Genomic DNA, 8,660 nt, shown 5'->3' on the forward strand with positions numbered 1-8,660 from the left:
ATTTGAATTGTAGTTCAACATTATGTGACATGCTCATAAACTCATGCTAAGCGAGCGGGTGATATTTTACTTTTGGTACTATGCTACCCCCTAGTGGTAATGGAGGGATAGGTCTAACCATGTTAAAAGACTACTGTTAAATGATATACTTGCATCCTGTACCATCTTATTTTTAATAGCAAATCAAAACAGCCTAAGAAAAGTAAAAAAAAAAAAAATACATTTAGGAATGCAAAGCGTAGATTTCAATATTTGACATCAACCAGCAGTACAAAAAAATAGTTAATGCCCCTCCAGTGGGATATAATTTGGGGATAAAGTCAGCCTCTTTACTGTAATAACAGGGAACCTTTGTTACTTAAAGGCTTACGGAAACCCACTACTACCAACCGCGCAGTCTGATAGTTTATATATCAATGATGAAATACTAACATTGCAACACATGCCAATACGGCCTTTTTAGTTTACTAAATTGCAATTTTAAATTTCCCGGGAGTTTCGTCTTCGAAACGTCGTGTAATGATGACGTGTACGCAAGACGTCACAGGTTTTTAGGAAGTATGAGCGCTGCGCACACACACAGCTAAATGTCGTCTGCTTTAACGGCATAATTATACAGTTTTTTGGACATCTGTGTTGCTGAATCTTTTGCAATTTGTTCAATTAATATTGGAGAAGTCACAGTAGAAAAATGGAGTTGTGAAGCTTTAGCCTTTAGCCACACAAACACACGGTGATTCCTTGTTTAAAATTCCTGGAGGTGAAACTTTCCTGTGGATCAGAGCGCGGTCAAGCCAACATGGACCAAATGTCAACCAGCAGGTTTCGGTGAGAAAATTGTGGTTAAAAAGTCAGTTCTTACCGGAGAAAAGCTGAGCTTGTGCCATCCATAGCTGCCGTCGACTCCCCTGAGACACTGCGCGTCAAGACACCCTATCAGGTAATATTAAACTCACTAAAACACTAGCAACACAATAGAAAGATAAGGGATCTCCCAGAATTATCCTAGTAAATGTGTCTAAAAACATCGGAATCCGTCCCAATGCAATCGCGTTTTTTTTGTTTTTTTTCCCCTAGTCCTTCGCTATCAATATCCTCAAACACAAATCTTTCATCCTCGGTCAAATTAATGGGAAATTTTTGATTTCTCGGTCCGAATAGCACTTTTTGTTTGAGGCTCACATTAAAAACAATGTGAATATGTGAGGAGCCATCAAACATGTGACGTCATCGTCTGCGACTTCCGGTAGAGGCAGGGCTTTTCTCTTAGCACCGAAAGTTGCAAACTTTATCGTCGATGTTCTCTACTAAATCCTTTCAGCAAAAATATGGCAATATCGCGAAATGATCAAGTATGACACATAGAATGGACCTGCTATCCCCGTTTAAATAAGAAAATCTCATTTCAGTAGGCCTTTAATCAAATAACAAAAACATACTCAAAAATAATCAGTGAAAAAATATTCCATTCAAACTTCCATTTGCAAATAATATTAACCTGTATGCTCTTTGAACTGCATTGGAGTTTTCTGCAACAAATATATCATGCAAGAGGTTTTGTTTTTTTCATTTCCACTGTGTATTGTCTTTTGTGTTTCTTATTCCTCACAAAAGCGAAAATAAACCCGATAATGCCGATGCACACCACAAACACAAGAAGTCCCAAAGTGATTGCGACCCACCCCAGCTGGTGCATGGGCGCGGAAATTTTTTGGGTAGTACTGTTGGGGTCGGTGGTGCCGATGGAAGTGAGTGTAGTGTTTGTGGTCGTGGTAGGGGGGGGAACTGTCGCGGTCATCACAGATGGAGGTGGGCCACTGCTGACACTGGTGAAGATGAAGGGACTGGTCTGTTGAAAAAGAGAAAATATGTTGAAATTAAAGGCCTACTGAAACCCACTACTACCGACCCCGCAGTCTGATAGTTTATACATCAATGATGAAATATTAACATTGCAACACGTGCCAATACGGCGTTTTTGGTTTACTAAATTGCAATTTTAAATTTCCCGCGAAGTGTCCTGTTGAAAACATCGCGGTATGATGACGCGTACGATGACGCATGCGTTTGACGTCACCGGTTGTAGAGGACATTTTTTTCCAGCCCGATCCAAGTTGTAAGTAGTCTGCTTTAATAGCATAATTACACAGAATTCTGGACATCGGTGTTGCTGAATTTTTTGCAATTTGTTCCATTAATAACTGAGAAGTCAAAGTAGAAAAGATGGAGGTGGGAAGTGGTGTATTTTGCATGCCTTTAGCAACACAAACACAGCCGGTGTTTCCTTGTTTAAAATTCCCGAAGGTGAAGCTTTACTATGGAACAGAGCGGTCAAGCGAACATGGTTTCCAAACACATGTCAACCGGCAGGTTTCGGTGAGAAAACTGTGGTAGTAAGTCGGTTCTTACCGTAGTAATGAGCAGAGCTTGCGTCCTCCTGCAGCTGCGGACACTGGCGGTCACCACAACTGTGGCCACACCCCTCCGACTTTCAGGTACCATATAATCTCTCTAAAACACTAGTAACAAAATAAGCAGATAAGAGATTTTCCAGAATTATCCTAGTAAATGTGACTAATAACATCTGAATCGCTCTCACTGCCCTCGCCATTTTTTCTTTTCTTTTTTTTTCTCTAGTCCCTCACTCTCACTATCTTCATCCACAAATATTTCATCCTCGCTCAAATTAATGGGGAAATCGTCGCTTTCTCGGTTCGAATCCCTCTAGCTGCTGGTAGCTATGATTGAAAACAATGTTAGGATGTTAGGAGCTCCACAACCCGTGACGTCACGCGCAGATCGTCTGCTACTTCCGGTAAAGGCAAGGCTTTTTTATTAACGACCAAAAGTTGCGAACTTTAGCGTCAATGTTCTCTACTAAATCCTTTCAGCAAAAATATGGCAATATCGCAAAATGATCAAGTATGACACATAGAATGGACCTGCTATCCCCGTTTAAATAAGAAAATCTAATTTCAGTAGGCCTTTAAACACAATAAAAACATTTACGATTTCAAACAAATGCCACTATGGTGTAAGGAATTCCAGTTAGAGTGGCTTTGACGCCTTAAGAGCTGCGGTTTGTAGTTGATTGGCTAGCGCTTCTTGACTTAATGCAAATCACAAACATTGTTTTTAATTATAATCAGTCACATATTGCATTTTTGACACACATTTTTACTCTTAAGGTTAAGTAATAATTGTGGTGTTACCATGTAATTTGCAGTCTTTATGAAAAATAGTATCGTAAACTTTGCTTACTGGTTTCGGTGCTGGTGTCGTGGACGTGGTAGGACCAACATATGTGTGATTAATATTGCGGTATGTTCTGATGTATGGGGAAGTCTGTAAACAAAGTAAATAAAAAAAGAATTTAACATCACACATGAAAAGGGGGGTGTCCAAACGTATTCCACTGAGGGCTGTACAATGCAATAAGTGAAAGCATGCGGGGGGCCATTTTGATGTTTTTAATTTTCAAAACTGGTACAGTACGTAATTTTTCCCCGTGAATCTGGAAGCATCTCATACAGAAACATTTAAAAAATAATTAATAATCATTTATCTATATAATATATAGATATGTGTATATGTATGTATGTATGTGTGTGTGTGTATATATATATATATATATATATATATATATATATATATATATATCGTATATATGTGTGTGTGTGTATATGTATGTATATATATATATATAAAAAATGTTTTATATATATATGTGTGTGTGTATATGTATGTATATATATATATATAATTTTTAAAATATATATATATATATACATATATATATATATATATATATATATATATATATATATATATATATATATATATATGTATATATATATATATATATATATATATATATATATATATATATATATATATATATATATATATAAACATTTTTTTATAGTTTGTTATTTTTGAATACTTGAATCTGTAGACTAGATCAATTTCAGGTCAATCTGTCGAAATAAAGTTAAATATTTTGTTTATGTTGTATTCCTTTTTGTCAAAGAAAACCCTGTTTGTGGCAAAAACAAAAAGTTACGCTGAAAATTCTTGGCGATCCAAAAGTGCTCCAATCATAAAAGTGACGAAAAAATGTTTTCAAACTTTCAACTTACTTTTCAACCTATGTCTCTAGATCAAATTTAGGTCTATCAATTAATTCTAAGTTTTTATTATTTTTTTATGATTAATTTATCAGTTTTTATTTGTTGTATGCCCTATTTGTCATAAAAAAAACCTTAGTTTTTTTTATATGGCAAACACACAAAATATGCAATATAATATCCCAAAAAGTAGAATATTTAATGTGAAAAAATTGGCCCTTTCAATAATAATGGTGTCAATAATTCATAACATCACTGATTTGATTCATTATTTGTATTAGCAATTACTGCTTTGAAGAAAAAGCCTGTATGGCAGCTTTGTGTTATTAGTCGACATTGCAACGTTTTCTTGCTACTGTACAATTCACCTGTTTGCTCTTTTATTTCACTTAATGTTTTTACTTTAGTTTTGTATTTTTTTAATTGTACTTTTAAAATATGCCGCCGGCTGTTAAAAAAATAGTTGGGGGCCGCAAATGGTCCTCAGGCCACACAGTGGACACCCCAGCACTAGAACAACATCAAAGTCAATAAACTTCAATCTTGAAACTGTCCTACCTTGCTCGGACATTTCAGTTCAATATCTGTGGAAAAATCCTGTATAATCGTCTTTTCCCCCGGCATTTCCAGCTGGGAAAACAGTCAAGACATAAGCTTTTACCATCTCTGAACAAAACATGATGCGTAATCTTCTGGGTACAGTAGTATAGGAACATTTAGCAACACACTGGTGTCCCCACTTCCTGTTTTACATGTATGTATATATTTATTAAACCTTTATTCATCTAGGTTAACACAATACCAGCCTTTCATTTGCAATGCTAATCGAGCAAAGAGCTTCAATGTTGGAGATGTTGATGTGTGAAGACAAACTTTCATCATCTCTCATTTTCAACAGAAAATACAGTGGAGTTACATGTGTTGGAGCAAAAATATTGATATAGCTAAAAAATTGTTAAGATTGACAAACACTTCACGCGTAAAACACTCATGAAAATGTCTACAACTTATGGACAACAGAGCAGACAGCGGACAAGGAGGCCTTCGGTGGTATTTCTGAAACAAGTCGTGCATGCTTTTATTTCAAGTCGCCTGGACTACTGCAATGCACTTTATGCTGGCATTAGCCAAAAAGCTCTCTCCCGGTTGCAGTTAGGCCAGAACGCGGCAGCACGACTTGTAACAGGGGCCAGGAAACGCCAGCATATAACCCCAATTCTTCAGAGCTTGCACTGGCTCCCTGTTCATTTTAGAATTGATTTTAAAACATTGCTGTTTGTTTTTAAATCTTTACATGGACTGCATGGCACCTCAATATATCTCAGACCTCATCCAAATTTACATTCCTGTGCGCGCTCTGAGGTCAGAAAGCCACTCCAGCTCGTGGTGCCCAAGACCAAACTTAAGACCAGGGGAGACAGGGCCTTCTCTGTGGTCGGAGAAGGCCCTAAGCTCTGGAACACTCTGCCGCTCCATGTTCAAACTGCTTCCACGGTGGAGTGTTTTAAGTCTCGTCTTAAGACCCACTTTTATTCTTTGGCTTTTAACACTACGTGAGTTGTGTGGTCCTCTGTCCTCTGTTGTCCTCTGTGTTTTTTATACACTTTGATTTTTATTTTACTGTTTTAATTGATTTTACCCTTTAAAATAGTTTTTAATCATATTTGTTTTTATATTGTTTTTATTGGTTTTATTTTTTTTTTTTTATTTTTTTTTTTATTCAGTCATTGGCGGAGCATAATATTGTTTTTAACATGGCTGTGCAGCACTTTGGAAACGTTATTGTTGTTTAAATGTGCTATATAAATAAAGTGGATGGGATTGGATTGGATTATACAAATCGTTAGTAATATTAAGAGAAAATAAATATAAAAGATCATTCATATATATATATATATATACATATATATTAAAATGTGTGTGTGTGTATATATGTATATATATATATATATATATATATATATATATATATATATATATATATATATATATATATATATACACACACACACACGAATCAATTTTTAAAGATGTCTTAGGCCATCTCCATGCAACCAGAAGGAGCTTTTTTTTAACCTGTAAACTGCTTTAAAAAGTTTTATTCTAATTTTAACACCAAAAAATACATTGCGTGAATCTGTTTGAATCCAGAATCGTGTTGAATCAAAATACAATTGCCAATCAAATCGTCACTCCAGGAATCGGAATCTGATCGAATCGTTAGGTTACCTGTTTTGAAAAAGTTTCATTCTAATTATCATACCAAATAATACATTGCAGGAATCGGTTTGAATAAAAAAATTGTGTAGAACTGAGAATCAATGCTGAACCGAATCGTCACCCCAGGACACAGAATCCGATCAAATCGTTAGGTGCCTAAAGATTCACACCCTTTATAGTTATAATTGATTATAACCCAATTGACAAATCTTGTGATTTTTGAGGTTAGGATTACAAGGAACAATTAATGCACAAATTCATAAAATTCATAAAATCACAAGTCGTTTGCTGTCATTGGAAAAAGATGTCGCAAAATCAGGCATTGTAGGCGGCAACAATCACAAAAAAGACCCGTGACAGTACATAAAGTAGTGTAGTAGTTTGATAATTACCATGTTGTTCCACAGGGCGCGAGCCATCTGAGTCTGGGCTTTCTGGCTGAGATACAAACATTCAGTGAAGAAGGAGTGGTCTGGGCGGCCATCCTGTGAGGTTTCAACAGTGAGTCCTGACTGTACGTACTGTACTTATATTCTACATTTAAACATGCATGTGTCGTTACTAACGGGTAGTCTGGGAACGGTGAATTCTCTGAAAAAAGGCTGGATGACCACGGTGAAGTCGGGGCGAGTGTCATAACGTTTTGACTCGACAAGTTTTTTCAGTGCCAGCTGTAAAAAACGTGACATTTGGTAACATCTCTTAGTAGCATCTATTAACACATACATAAACGTTTTGTACCTGATATTTTATGTTTTTCTCCTCTATTTTGTGCAAAGCTGTGAGGTTGGCCATTGGTAAGACAACGCAAGGACATCTAGCTCTAGGAAGGAGAGACACGGAGATGGAATTATTAAGTTAAATGCTGATATTGACATTTTAACCGGTGAATAACTTGCATTATCGAAAGTTTCACAGACCTAAACGCGGCTGCACAGAGGCCAGCTCATGGCTTTAGCACTCCATGTGGTTGTTTAGGGCATCGCTACCCAACCACTGATCCATGACGCCACACAAAAACATTTAATAAGAACGACCGCATTTTCTCCGACTTAACTTTTGCCTGTTCCAATGAACAAATGCCCAACTTTTCCACTGAAAGCCAAAGACTAACACATCAAGGGATGCGGGGGCCATTTTGGTAGTTTTCCCCTTAAAAACCAGTACAATATAGAGAAGAAGATCTTTCCAAGAATTTTGTTAAGACATTTTGTGTGAATACTGAAGAGCCAAAGCTGAACTGAAATGCTAACTAGAAATGCTGGCCAGATAGCCTGAAAAAAAAATATGAGCAAAATAAATTAGACAATCTAGCATGCTTACAGTATTATGCTAATGTTCTAACAATAGCATGCTTAGAGTTAGCATTAGAGAAATAATAAAATGTATGACACTTGACAATGCTAAATTAGCTAAAAAATCTTGCATGTTAATGTTAGCATGCTAAAATGCTACTGTAACACACGTCAAGTACCAAAAATATTCCTTTGTGGTGTGTACCTGAAAAATGTGTTTGAAATGCAAGCCTGCTAACGTTAGCATACATCAAGTACAAAAATATGACTAATGTATATACCTACAAAGTTAGCTGAAAAAAAATAGCTCGCATACTAACGTTAGAATGCTAATAGTTATCATTTGCCAAGTGACAAAATATTTGAAGCTGAGGTGTATACCTGCAAAATTGTCAAAGAAAAGCCAGCCCTCAAAAAATTTGCTACATGCCGTAAATGGTCCCCTAGGCTGCACTTTGAAGACCCCTGTACGTGACACCAATAAGTTTTCTCATAGAGGTATAATAAAACTTATGATAGGAAGTCACCGTTTGTTATTTTTTAGGTATTTTATAGATGTATTTATTGACTTAATGTTCTTCCATTTGACCCCTTCATAGGGTAGCACAGCAATGATCTTTTAAAATTATTTTCCATGGCAGTCATACTTTTCCATACAGCTTTAAACGGTGTACTCACTTGAGGAGCCTGGTCGGGCACTCCAGCAAAGTGTCCAAGTTCAATTCACTCACAGGTGTCCTTGAGACGGGTTCTATTAAGTTGACCAGAGCCCGGGGCACCTGGCAGAGACCAGCACAGTCGCTATCAGCACACAGAACCACTCTAGTACAACTTCAAATTGTATCACTGCTGGTGTTTTTACCTCTCTGTGTAGATAATCCAGACTTCTTTGGATGTTGTCCTTGTACAACAAAGAAGAGAATATTGACTGTGAAGAGGGAAAAAATTAATTAATTGAAATACAGTTGAGAAAGAGCTGGTCACGTTTGCCATTTGATACTCACAGCATGGTAGCAGT

The sequence above is a fragment of the Nerophis ophidion genome, linkage group LG24 (assembly GCF_033978795.1).
Source record: "Nerophis ophidion isolate RoL-2023_Sa linkage group LG24, RoL_Noph_v1.0, whole genome shotgun sequence".
NCBI classification, from domain to species: Eukaryota; Metazoa; Chordata; class Actinopteri; order Syngnathiformes; family Syngnathidae; genus Nerophis; species Nerophis ophidion.